This window comes from Jaculus jaculus, chromosome 2, assembly GCF_020740685.1.
Source record: "Jaculus jaculus isolate mJacJac1 chromosome 2, mJacJac1.mat.Y.cur, whole genome shotgun sequence".
NCBI classification, from domain to species: Eukaryota; Metazoa; Chordata; class Mammalia; order Rodentia; family Dipodidae; genus Jaculus; species Jaculus jaculus.
In genome coordinates this window covers 85,639,404-85,654,403 of record NC_059103.1, presented here as the reverse complement: position 1 = coordinate 85,654,403, position 15,000 = coordinate 85,639,404, and the positions used below count along the sequence as shown (strand labels likewise).

At 36.9% G+C, this 15,000-nt stretch overlaps 1 pseudogene; it reads right to left on the bottom strand.

Moving 5' to 3' along the window:
• Positions 1–9,915: 9,915 nt before the first annotated feature.
• LOC101604465 lies at positions 9,916–14,108 on the bottom strand (annotated as a pseudogene).
• Positions 14,109–15,000: the final 892 nt, after the last annotated feature.

Below are 15,000 nucleotides of genomic sequence, written 5' to 3'. Positions count from 1 at the left end.
TGTTCATAATTCTAAAAATATAAAGCAAATCATAGAATGCCATATAAATAGTATGCTAACAAAGTTATAAACATATGTAAATTTCATCTGAACTACTTCTATATATTTACAAATAAAGTAGAAATGAAAGAAATAGACTTTCTTTTTTTCATTTTCTTTTTTTAATAATTTTCTTTTTATTTATTTGAGAGAGGGAGAGGGAAAGAATCAGAAAGAGAGAGAAAAAGAGGAAGAGAATGGGTGTGACAGGGCTTCTATCCAGTGCAAACGAACTCCAGATGCAAGTGCCACCTTGTGCATCTGGCTTACATGGGTCCTGGGGAATTGAACAGAGGTTCTTTGGCTTTGCAGGCAAATGTCTTAAGTGCTAAGCCATCTCTGCAGCCTGAAATACACTTTATTTTTATTTTAAATCATTTTTGTTTATTTATTTGAAAGAGACAGACAGAGAGGGAAAGAGGCAGAGAAAGAGGGAGAGAAAGAGAGGGAATGAATGGGCACACCAGGGCCTCCAGCCACTGCAAATAAACTCCAGACATGTGTGCCCCCTTGTGCATCTGGCTATTGTGGGTCCTGGGGAATTGAGCCTCGAACCTGGGTCCTTAGGTTTCACAGGCAAGCACATAACTGCTAAGCCAACCTCCAGCCCTGAAATACATTTTCTTAATGGGCATAACTAAATAAAATAGCTACTTATCTAAATTGGTGGTCTTCATAGAATATGATAAGACACACATAACCAAAACCATGGAAACATTTCAGAAAGAGAGAAACTTCAGTGTAATTCAGTTTGGAACATATAAACAAACCGTATTCAGAAATGATTCATAGATAAAATGAGAGAGAAAATATAATGTATGACTTTGGTGACTATTAACTGTATTTGGTAAATTTAAGCAGATTCTTATTCTGACATTTTGACTAATGGAATAGCAGAGGGAGTAAGGGTTATAATGTCTAACTACTACTTTCAAGAGCACTGAAATACCAAGAACCTTGTTCAGAAATGAGTTTGTGATCAAGAGGATTCTCCAGTCATGTAGGGCCTGGAATGTGGCAGCCTGAAGACACTGAACCCAGATTCACCAGGAAGGGCAGGAAACAGAGGTGCAGCACATACCCTTGCCAAAGGAACCCACACAGAATTGGGGAAAGCTTTCTTTAATTCTGTTCTTTCCTATCTTTTTTTTTTATTATAGTATAGGCATATCTTTTAAAAGAAAGTGCCTAACAACAATGCAATAATGCTGCAACAGAAAGTATAGTCAAAATTTGACTTTCGGTTAAGATGGCAGGGGAGGAACCATGCCAAAGCAGCCTATGGGAGGAAAAGCAATAAAAAAAAAAAAAGAAAAAAAGAAAAATACACACTTTTACTAAAAAGTGAGTTGTATAGGAAATTGAAATGGCAGCAGAGAAGTAGGAGAGATCCAGAGCACACATAAGCCAGCAGAAGCTGCTCCAGCAGCAGCAGCACCAGGTCCACAGGGCCACAGGCACCAGGCTCAGCTTGAGCTGGAAGAAAAGTCAGGTGAGGGGATTTTCTCTCTCACAAGAACAGTTCACAAACTCAAGAAACACGAAGGGAGAAAAGCAGTGAACAATGAAGGAGCAGATCACAAATCAGAAGAACATGTGGACTAGTGAGAGAACTAGAGCCACCATCAGCAGACTCCCCTGCCCTATTGCCAGTGCCCAGCTCTGGGAACAGAGCAGTGATCCAGCAACCAATCCAACCTACTTGAACCCACAGCACAACAAAGATGGACCCAAGCAGGAGCGCAGCATAACTGAGACAAAAATCATCCCAAAAGGTAACTGGGATTACACCAGGTCAGTACCTGCCTAATAAACCTGGTATGTAGGCCTGAGCCAGAGTGCTAATTGTACCTTCCATATCAGGATAAACTATGTGTTAAATCTGGTGGATGGTCAGATTTGCCATTCTTAAATAAGCTATATTGGGGGCTTGAAATTTCTTGCTTCTTGATTATAGTGGCTTTGTTTCAATTTCTGTTACACATTAAGGAAGGGTCTCACTTGGTCACAAGCTAACTTGGAACACTCAATAGGTCAGAAATCTTAACGGCCTTGTTGTCAGAATTAAGGGGATGGGTGGGGCACCACACACCCGCACCACACACCCTAAGGGACAGACAGAGGATCTGTTTGTCATAATACCTACTATTGGATAAATACTCTATGCTGCTTTTCATTGAAAGTGTACATTGTTTAGTTAAATTTTAGAAACTATCTGTATTTGGTTCAACTCAGCCTACTTAACTACTCTCATATCAGGCAAACCCAGCACCTTTGGGTCACTTTTCTAGATACTCTGAGAGTCTTGAGAGCCACAACTAGCACCTTGAGCTCCTACCCTGAAGATATATAACAGCAGATTGATTGATACATCTAATAAAACACAGCTAAATGGAAAATCCAATCATTAAATGATACAGGATGCAAAAGTATATACATTGTAACACAAGAAACACAATAAATCAAGACAATATAAATCCACCAAAAAGGATTAATGCATCAGAAATGACCTCCAGTGAGAATGAGTTAGAGGAGATGCCTGAGAAACATTTCAAATGAATGTTAATAAATATAATCAAAGAAGTCAAGGAAGAAATCAAAGGAATCAAAGAACACACAGGAAACCAGTTTAATGAAATAAAGAGGTCAATACTAGACATAAATAAGGAACTAGAAATAATAAAGAAAAACCAGTCAGAATGAGCAATAAAGAACAGTTAGTGAAATTAAAAAAAAAAAAAAAAAAAACCTCTGTAGAAAATCTCACCAGTAGAATAGATAAAGGAGAGGACAGAATATCTAAGCTGGAAGACCAGGTGGCAGATCTAATACAGTCCAACAAAGAGGAAGACAAACTAATAGAAAAGTATGAATGGGAGTTTCAAGATATTTGGGACACTATGAAAAGATCAAACATAAAAATTCAGGGCATAGTAGAAGGAGAAGAATTTCACTCCAAAGGCATCATAGGCATCTTCAACAAAATCATAGAAGAAACTTCCCCCAAATTGGGAAAGAGTGGCCAATGGAGATACAGGAATCCTTTACAACACCAACCAGACAAAACCTGGAAAGTACCTATACTCACAATATTATAATCAAACTACCAAACACATAAACCAAAGAAAAAATGTTGAAAGCAGTTAGAGAGAAAAATCAAGTTACCTACAAAGGCAAGCTTATCAGGATTACAGCAGATTACTCAATACAAACTTTAAAATTCAAAAGGGTGTGGAGTGATGTATTCCAATTTCTGAAAGCTAACAATTGTCAATCAAGGTTACTTTATCCTTCAAAGCTATCCATTCAAATAGATGGAGAAATAAGGACATTCCACGAGGAAAGCAGGCTAAAGGAATATTTGTAGACAAAACCAGCTCTACAGAAAATCCTTGAAAAATACTCCATGCTGAAGAAAAAGGAAAGCACACATGTAAGGGACCAGGAAAAAACAAACAGTACTCAAATACTAGTTAACAGAAGAGAGCAAAGGTAAAACCGGAAGAACTACAAAGAAATGGCAAAAATAAATACATCTGTCAGTAATATCAATATAAACGGCCACAATGCCCCCACCAAAAGACATAGGTTTGCAGAGTTGGTTAAAAAGCAGGATCCTTCAATTTCTTGCCTCCAACAAAAACACCTTTGTACAAAGTATGGACACTATCTTAGTGTGAAAGGTTGGAAAATGGTGTTTCAAGCAAATGGACCTAGAAAACAAGCAGGTGTTACTACCCTAATATCTGACAAGGTAGACTTCAGTCCAACATTAGGTAAGAAAGATAAGGAAAGTCACTTTATATTGATTAAAGGAACACTCCAACAGGAGGACATTACAATCCTAAACATATATGCATCTAACATGGAGGCCCCCAAATTCATCAAACAAATGCTATTAGAACTAAGAACACAGGTAACACCAAACACAGAAGTAGTGATTGACTTCAACACCCCACTCTCATCAATTGACAGGTCATCCCAGGAAAAAATAAAAAAGAGAGGCATTTTGACTAAATGAGGTCATAGAAGGAATGGACCTAACAGATATATACAGTACATTTCATCCAAATACAGCAGAATATACATTCTTTTCAGCAGCACATGGAAGATTCTCTAAAATAGACCATATATTAGGACACAAAGCAAATCTTAACAAATACAGAATTGAAATAATTCCTTGCATTCTTTCTGACCATAATGGAATCAAACTACAAATCAATAGCAAGAAAGGCCATAGAGCACACACAAAATCATGGAAACTAAAAAACACACTACTAAATGATAAATGGGTCAATGAAGAAATCAAGAAGGAAATCAGAAAATATATATAGTCAAACGATAATGAGAACACAACATACCAAAATGCCTGGGACACAATGAAGGCAATTGTAAGAGATAAATTTATAGCTTTAAGTGCCTATATTAAGCAATTAGAAAGGTAATAAGGAAATGACCTAATGCTTCACCTTAAAGCCTTGAAGAAAAAGAACAAGGCAAACCAAAATCAGTAGATGGGAAGAAATAATAAAGGTTAGGGCAGAAATTAATGAGATAGAAACCAAAAAAAAAAAAAAAAAAAAAAAAATCTAAAGAATCAATGCAACAAAAAGTTGGTTCTTTGAAAGGATAAACATGATTGATAAAAGCTTAGCAAATCTGACCAAACGAAAGAGAGAAGAGACACAAATTTATAAAATTAGAGATGAAAAAGGTAACATCACAACAGATGTCAGAGTAATTCATAAATCGCAGGGACATACTATAATAAAAGCATATACTCCTCAAAGTATGAAACTCTGAAAGTAATGGATGATTTCCTTGATTTATATGACCTACCTAAATTAAATCAAGATGAGATTAATCACTTAAATTGACCTATAACAAGCATGGAGATCCAAGCAGTTATCAAAAATCTCCCAACTAAAAAAAGTCCAGGCCCAAATGGATTCACTGCTGAATTTTACCAGACATTCAGAGAAGAACTAACCCCATTGCTTCTTAAGCTTTTCCATAAAATAGAAAAATAAGGAATCCTACAACCTCTTTCCACAAAGTCAGCATCACCCTGATACCAAAACCAGGCAAAGCTAGAAATAAAAAAAAAAAGAAAATTACAGACCAATCTCCCTCATGGACATAGATGCAAAACTTCTCAACAAAATATTGGTAAACAGAATACAAGAATATATCAGAAAGATAATTCACCCTGACCAAGTAGGCTTTATCCCAGAGTTGCATGGATGGTTCAACATATACAATTAGATAAATGTAACACATTATATAAATGGATTGAAGGACAGAAACACATGATCATCTCATTAGACTCAGAGAAATGATTTGACAAAATCCAACATCCATTCATGATAAAAGTCATACAGAAACTGGGAATAGAAGGAACATATCTCAATATAATAAAGGCTATTTTTTGAAAAGTCTAGAGCTAACATATTAGTACATGGGGAAAATCTGGAAGCTTTTCCACTAAGATCAGAAACAACACAAGGGTGTTCACTGTCCCCACTTTTATTTAATATAGTACTGGAAGTCTTAGACATAGCAATAAGGAAAGAAATGCACATAAAATGGATACAAATTGGAAAGGAAGAGATCAAGTTATCATTATTTGCAGATGACATGATTCTGTATATGAAGGACCCTAAACACTCTACCAGCAAACTGTTAGAGCTGATAAACACCTACTGTAATGTAGCAGGATACAATATAAATGCACAGAAATCAGTATGCTTCCTATATGCTATCACACAGAGGATGAAATCCATTCTCATATACTTGATTCTTAATCCTATGGATTTTGCCAGTAGCATTTGATCAGACTAATCCATCCCTTCCCTTTGAAATTCTCTATGGCATTCATGATATTAATTTTACTTTATTTAATTCTTCTCTAACTTCATCTCATTTGATGCTCTTCTTTTCCATGATCTGTAAACATTGATGTATACCAAAGTGCTAACCTTGGACAGTCTTTTGACTTCTGTACTTAAATGCACTTGAAGATAAGAGTGAATATACCTCCTTCAATTTATTTTGTGTTAATTTTTCTCAACAGTATAGAATTTTGTAAAGATGTCTTATAGATTTTTTATAAAACTGCAAACAAGCTAGAACTTTCATTCTATGGCATATATTAATTTGTATGTTTGTTGCTAGTATATAATGAACAATTAAGAAGTTGTTTAAACAAACAGTTTTATCTTATCAACATTTTGTCCTCAAATGACATATTACCCAAATATGATTAATATGGATAATAGTAGATTAGAAAATTTGGATAGTTAAAGTGGAGAAGTAGTAAAATTCAAATTGGTAACCTTGGGGAGACATTCATGCAGGTTTCCATTTCTCTCTCTTTTCTTTTTTTTTTTTTTTTTTTTTTAGCTCTGGACATACTTAGAATTTAAACAACATCCATTGGTACCATAATTTCCCTCATTCTTGGCCCTTTGCCAAAGGGGTCCTCCTGTTTAGGGATGCAGGTCACCCCATCATGATTGTGGGTCATGCATTGTGAGGGAGTTCAATATCTAATGGCTATTTGAAGCTGTGTTTTTCATTGGAGTAAAAACAAAGAATATAAGAGCCATGTTTTGATATTATTGCCTTTATAATTTCTTGCACATCTCCACAGTTCAATTGTATACCTGCCAAATTAATATAGTTGTGATAAATTATTGGAATATGAAGGAAATAAAATAATTACTCATAGTCTGATGGCCCAGTAAAAATGAAAAATAAACAGTCTTTCAGTTCAATAAAGTCAAAGACTAATATAAAATGACTAGAGCTTAATTCTAAGAGATAGTAAGGAATAATTTTAGTGTTTTTTTATAATTAAATGGAGAAAACTACCTTTATTTATCAGATAATAAGCTAATGTATTTATATCCACCTCCTATTCTAATTTTGTAGCTCCTTTTTGTGGAGGAGGAAACTTAGAGATGTCAACATGTGTGAGATGAACTGTCATTGGGAGGCTGCTCATATTGCCTTTGGAGCTAGTAGCCAGTTCTTCCTCAACTGTTGGGATTAATTCATTGAATGCATTTATGCTCCTGAATTGTTATCACAGTGAAGTGTAAACCCAGTTCAATTGATTAATGAATGAGATATCTACTTGATTAACATGTGAATCACCCAGCAGCATGACTCATGAATGTTTAATGAATGCAAGCCTGGGGACAGGAGTATTTATTATAATTTAAATTTTTGTATAATGCTAGCCAAGGGGAGTTTATGAAATTTCAATGGAAAATAAGTACACTTTTCATAGGTTAGAAAAACACCCTAACTTGGGCTATATTTATATGTCACATAAGAAAATATTATCTAAATAATTTTAAATTGTTCTTCACACAACAAAGGAAGTTTTTTCTTCAATGATCTTTAATTTTTACATGTAGAATGTTATAACAAACTGTTCAGCCAACATTTACACATTGTCAGTTGAAAAGGAATTAACATACATGGAATTTTATTGAAATGTGTGATACCTGAATTGCCTTACTGTCACAATGACTGAGAAGAACTTCATTCAGATCCATAACCCCAAAGGCCAGCTTAGCAAAGTAAGAAATCACAGCACAATACATTCTAAAGATCAGATCTGGGTAAGCTTTCCATTTGTTGGAACTGCCAATCTTATGACAGGAACAGTTTTAAAGTTTTGTTCAAAAAGCCCACATGATTTTAGGTGAATGAGTTTCTGACAAACAGGATTTAAAACTCTAGTTTGAAATTTAGTCATATATATGTGTGTAAGATCACACAGATGTAATTCATTGGAAATGTACTTTTCTATAATAAAGTTCTGTGAATTTCAAGTGTCAATTATATTCAACATAGCAGCTGAAAGTAAACACATTATCTCCTTGCTCCTATTCAAAGAGCAGATTTTCTCACATCACTCAAACCAAATCAAGATTTGTGTCAGTTGTATTTGGGAACTCTGTATGTAGTCACCATTTTACTGTACCCCATCCAAACCTTCTGCGTGTGTATATTTCAGAGCTTACCACATTGTTGAAGAAGCTCTACTGAGGCTTTCTGTTACACATTTACTCTCTCTTAGGTCTCAGTTTCAGAGCATAGCTGCTTCAGATCCTAGTTTGACAATTTTTGGAAGCATAATACCCTTGTTATAGGGCCAACAATAGGAGTAGGTTCATATGTTCAGGAAGACTGGATCAGTGGTACATCTGAGTAATACACCCCCACAGGCGTCTGAGATGAACCCCACTTGGAACCTTCCAATAGCTAAATTGCTGATTCTGCTCTGAACATGATCTCTATTAAAGCTATGGCATTTAATTGCTGAAATAATAGCAGCACATGTTTGATTGCAAGGAACTGGTATCTCTATTACCACATAGATAATACTTATAATATTTTATAAGAGGCACAATTATCTACTTGGATATTCCCTTAATGCAATGAAATAATTGCCTAAATGAAAATCTGAACCATTTTCCAATGTAAAGATTCTTCTTGTTTATTTATATTTAGAAAAATTAATTTTGGGTTTTAAATATCTATGCACTTTTTTATAAACAACATATCAGTAGAGAAAATAAAAATTTGATCCTCAAACAACTATATTCCTTACTAAGTTGAAAATGTATTATTTACTAATTTACTAATGAAGTGAATCTTATATGGCCTAATTATCACCATTTTACTTAATTTTGATATAAGGTAACATATGAAATGTGCTAAAATTTAAAAGTTACAGTTGCTAAATTCTTCATTTTTTTCCCCTTTTCATTAGTGAGTAAAGGGACTAATGTGGAGGTGAAAAGGATAGCACTCTAACGTGCATGTACTCGGGCACTGTTTTCCTCTTTCCTATCTACGTGTGATACTCCTGCCTGATTGTGCCAAGAATGAAAATTGAAACAAACTACAGCTTCTACATCCAGCCTTTCTGTTTATTTGTCGAAGGGTGAGTTGAAAAGAGAGCCTTGATTTAGTCATCAAACACAAGTGAACCAAGAACTAGCATTAAGTTGTCAGTAAGGTGATAGTTGTTGCTATATCAACATGCCTTAATCTTTCTTAATAAAATTATTATTAAAAAGTAGCATTTTTCCCAGCTGGGCATGGTGGTACACATCTTTAATCCCAGCACTTGGGAGGCAGAGGTAGAATTGCCATGAGTTTGAGGTTACCCTGAGACTACATCCCAGGTCAGCCTGGGCTAGAGCAAGACTCCACCTCAAAAGAAAAAAAAAAAAAAAGAAAGAAAGAAAAGCATTTTCCAACTGTCTCTCTTTTACTTATTTGAGAAATTATGAACGTTGGCAAAATTATGACTTTTAAAATTTCTTGTTTTCACTGTTCAAGGTTTATTTGGAGTTTTAGTTGGCATGACACTTGGGTAGGTGGTTTGCATTATTTCTATAGAGTTTACTTTTTACATTTTATGTAAAGTAATACTACAGATTAATATAACAAAAAATAAAATAAAATTATCTGGGACAGATATCCACAAGGTAGGCAATAATGGATTTATTATACTGGATCCCGGGAGTGGGAGGAGGAATGTTTTGTGAAGTTACATAACACATAGTACCACATTAGGTTTGAAGGGCAATTGTAGCTTGACACTGGAAGTGGTATTTCAGCGATGGTGCCACTCTGTATTAACCATTTTACAACTACACAAGTATTACTTGCCATCAGAATGCAGCTAAGGGTTGTACAAACCGTTCCTATTTTTAATGTCAGGAACTGATGTTTCCCCAGGGCATTTTAACACATCTGCACTAATTGGAGACCGTATGAAAGGGATAATACTCACATCTCCCACAAAAGTCATGCAGTGACCTAGACAGTGTGGTGGTGTGTCACAGGACTTCAAAATTCCATTTCATTTTGGATCTCCTGGAGAGTATCTGCACTCTTCTTCAAGCATACCTCTTTGCCAGGAGTCAGGGTCATCTATGCAACATTTGAGATGCCATTCCATCCCAAGAGGCAAGGGACAATAAAGAAGATGCCATCCTTTATTCCATGGAAACCTTTATCATGGTGGAAATTGGCTATACCCACCTAAGATTTTTCTTTTTATAAATACTTTCTAACAAATCTGCCACTGATAGTCAAATGGCCCAGGATGTATTGCCTTTCAGGTTTCTCACCTCATAAGCACCTGCTTGTGAATCTCCTTCCATGATTCCTTGTCCATATACTTCTCAGTGCAGATTCTTTATGCAGATGCCAGAGATATTCACTCCGCTCCACAAAGGAACACTAGAGTCTCCATACTCCCCAAAGACTCATCCATGCCAGCTTAATGGGTAAACTCCCATGCTTTCTCTAGTCAGGTAACAGAACGTGGCTGAATGCTGGTTTCAACCACTTCCAATAACATGGTTTTGGGGAAAGCCACTTATTTTAAAAGCCATATAGGTCAAGGTGACCACTGGACTGGAGACCACCAAAAGCAGCTTGGTGTTGCGGCTATACTTTACCACGTTAGGAACAATGAACTTAAAAATATTTGCATTACAGGCCAGACATGGTGGTGCATGCCTTTAATCCCAGCACTCAAGAGGCAGAGGCAGGAGGATCACCATAAGTTCGAGGCCACCCTGAGACTACATAGTGAATTCCAGGTCAGTCTGGGCTACAGTGAGACCATACCTCAAAAAATAAAACAAAACAAAGATATTCACATTACAATGGGCTATATTAAGATGACTTTCTCTCTATTGGTGACATTAACAGCTGTGTTAATAATCAGATATTACAGTCTTTACCAGAGACAATTATGGGTGTTCAAAGGCATTGCAGTCAGGTTCACATTGCTGGAAGAAATCACCTGACCAAGAGCAGAATTTGGGGAAAAAAAGGTTTATTGGTTTATTTTGGCTAGGATCAAGGGGAAGCTCCACAATGGCAGAGGAAAACAATGGCATTAGCAGAGTCTGTACATCAACCCCTGGCCTACATAAGATGGACAGTGGCAACAGGAGAGTATGCCAAACACTGGCAAGGGGAAACTGGCTATAATACCCATTATCCCACCCCCAACAGTACACTGCCTACAGGAGGCATTGATTCTCAAAACTCCATCAGCTGGGAACCTAGCATTGAGAATACCTAAGTTTATGGAGGACACCTGAATCAAGCCACTATATTCCATCCTTGGTCCCCATAACTGATATCCATACATGGCATAAAATACAATGCATTCAGTCTAATTTTAAAAGTCCTCATGGTTTTTGTCAATCCTAATGATGTTCAAACATCTCCATAATCCAAGGTCTTTTAACTGAGGCATAATACCAAAAAAAAAAAAAAAATTCCCCAAAGACCCACCATGGTACAGAATAAACACTCACACTACAAAAGATGGCATTTGGCACAGGAAAGAAATATTCAACCAATATTTAAACAGGGCAATCATCAAACTCTGTAGCTCCAAATCCTACAATTCTACTTAGTGAAAAGTCTCCAAGTCCAATAATTCTAACCACCAAGAAATCTCTGGAGTTCCAATTCCACCTCTCCAGCTAGGCTACTCACAGTCCTTGGAAACTTTATTCAGGGCCAGTAGCTTTCCTTAGCAGCCATGCCATGGTCCTGGCATTTCCACTGGGTCTCCACTGCAACCCATGATTCATCCTTACAGCTCCATCAGGTCTCCATGCAGACATTCAGGAAACCTGCTTCATACTGTCCATGGCATTTTCCAAAACACAAGTCCTTGTTGCAAATTCAATGACTGTCTCTTTCCTTCATTTCTTATATTCCATAATACCAAATAGAGTGCCAATTTGTTAATCCAGAGGGTAGAAAAGCAGACTTTGAAGAACAGGACACTCCTTCAGCAATCAGTCTCCTTCAAAAGATTTTTTTCTGTTGTCCCAATGTAAATCAGCTGGTCCAATCTCAATGGTTGTTATATATCTCAACTGCAGCTAAACAGGCAGCAATTTCACCCAAAGATTTCATTTTCTTTTCTTCTGTGCTAACCTCTTCTCACACCACTCCATTTCTATGCAATTCAACCTTACATAATTTCTCAAGGCAAGGCCATAATAGCAAGCCTCTCACACAAACTGCTTGTAGCCCATTCCAGGCAAAGCTCTTTCTCACCCTAACAAGCCAAACCTTATAGTCCATAGTTCTGACTACATTCAGGTCTTTCAACTCTGACCAGAATAGTCCATCAAGCTGTACTTGCAGCACTGCAAGGTATCTCTTAGGCCAAGGTTTCAAATTCTTCCACAATCCTCTTGAAACTCAGCTCAAAAAGGCCAAAGACACACAGGCAGGTGTCTAGCAGCAACACCACTCTTGGTACCAACCTTACTGTTGTAGTCAGATTTGCATTGCTGGCAGAAATCACCTGAATAAGAGAAGCTTGTGAGAAAAAAAAAAAAAAAAGGTTATTTTGGCTAACAGACTTGAAGGAAAGCTCCATGATGGCAAGGGAAAATGATAGCATGAGAAGAGGGTGGACATCAACCTCCTGTCCCACAACAGATGGACCATAGCAACAAGAGAGTGTGCCAAACACTGGTAAGGGGAAAATGGCTATAAAAGCCAAAAGCCCACCCCCAACAATCACTGACTCCAGGAGGCATGAATTCCCAATTTTTCAACTGGGAACCTAGCATTCAGGACACCTAAGTTTATGGGGGACACCTGAATCAAATCGCTACATTGTTGTGCCCCATCCCCCACAAATTATAACCATACATGATATAAAATACAATGCATTTATCTAACTTTAAAAGTCCCCATACTTTTTACCAATCCTAACGATGTTCACACATACCCATAATCCAAGGTCTTTTAACTAAGCCATAATACCAAAACACAAGCCCCAAAACACCCATAATGGCACAGAATAAGCATTCACATTGCAAAAGATGGCATTGGGAACAAAGAAATATTCAGCAAATACAAGATTTAAAACAACCAAGGCAAACATCAAACTCTGTAACTTCAGGTCCAACAACACTAGCCAGTGACAAATCTCCAAGTCTGGTAATTCTAACCAGCAATAAGTCTCTGGAGTTCCAAGTCTGCTCCTCCAGCCAGTCTGCTCACAGTCCTGGGAAACTTTATCCAGGGCCAGCATCTCTTCTTAATAGTTATCTCATTGTCCCAGCATCTCCAGTGGATCTCCACTGCAACCTATCCTCACAGCTCCATCAGGTCTTCATGCAGACATCCAAGAAACCTACTTCACATTGCCCATGGCCATTTCAAAACACATGACCACATTGCTAACTCAATGATCCTCTCTTTCCTGCATTTCTTATACTCCACAATACCAGGTAGGGTGCCAGTTTGTTAATCCAGTGGAAAATAAAACAGACTTTGAAGAACATGACACTCCTTGAGCATTCAGGCCCCTTCAAAAGACTGCATTCTTTCTTTTGTCCCAATGCAGGTCAGATGGACCAATATCAATGGTTGTAATCTATGATACAATTGCAGCTGAACAGGCAAAGTTTCAGCCCAAAGATGTCTTTCTGTGTCATATATCTCTGCTCACATCAGTCTTTTTCTATGCAAAGCAAGCCTGCACAAGTTCTTAGGACATGGGCATAACAGCAAGCCTCTCACACAAACTGCTTCTAGCCCAGTCCAAGCAAAGCTTTTTCTCACTTTCATAAGTCAAACTTCATAATCTATAGTTCTTACTGTGTTCAGTTCTTTCAACTCTGACCAAAATAATTCACCAAGCTGCATTTACAGCACGATAAGGCATCCCTTAGGCCAAGGTTTCAAATTTTTCCTCATTCCTCTTAAAAATCAGTGCCAAAAGGCCAAAACTACGGAGTCAGGTGTCTAGCATCAAATGACAGCACTCCTCTGTACCAACTGTACTGTTGCAACAAAAGGAAAAGGCTTCCATGCTGGAGATCCATCATTTCTCCCTTCAGCTCATCTGCCAACTCCTTCATTCAGATTCTGATGGCATGGGCCACACCAGTAGAACCTATCCCCATGAATTTAATGTTCTTATTGTGGGGTGCTTGTTCTTCCATGAGAAGATTCATAATCAGCTGATACTTTAGACTTGCCATCTGGACTTGGAACCAAAAGAACCCAGGATAGCTCAATGGACAGTTGTATGGCAGTAGGATCTGAACTCAGTGTCAACAGTGGCTCCAGCACCTATTATTTTAAATTTCTAAGAAAGTTCTCTTAAAGTCTATTTATGCAGTTTACAAAATTTATAATATCTTGACTATATATGCATATATATTTTGTATATGTATGTATATTCTTAATTATAGTTTCCTATATCCTTCATAATATATTTTATGAGTTGATATTTTAGTGTATATGTTATAAAAGTACAAGCAACAAATTTGAGGAAACTGCATTTTGCTTTTGTAAACATACTTTCTCCTTTGCAACCTGGAAAGTTATAGTCCATAATATTTTCTTATGTTTTCATTATTATAGTAATGTAATCTTTCCCACTTTTTCAGTTATAAAAATGTATTTTTGAGACAGGCATGTGGTGCACACCTTTAATTCCAGCACTCCAGGGGAAGATATAGGAGGTTCACTGTGAGTTCGAGGCCAGCCTGAAAGTACATTGTGAATTCCAGATCAGCCTGGGCTAGAGTAAGACCGTACCTTGAAACAACAACAATAAAAAGTATTTCTATAAATACTTACTCAAATTTCTGGCTCATAGGAAGATAGGCAAGCCACTGTTTGTGTTGCTGCAGATTTCCTAGAGTGGTATGCTATGTGAATCTACCCTTATCAAAGCTCCCTCACTGTTGGCAAGCAAATCTGCCATTGATTCTTAGGGGAACCTCAGAGAAACAGCAAATTCTGAACACACTATATTTGGTTCTTATCTAGGCACTAGGATGGAGAAAATGAAATTTTCAGACAAAAATCTGGATCCATAAATTGACTGCTGATATAAGTTTTCAGGATTTCTATTTTTCTTCTCAT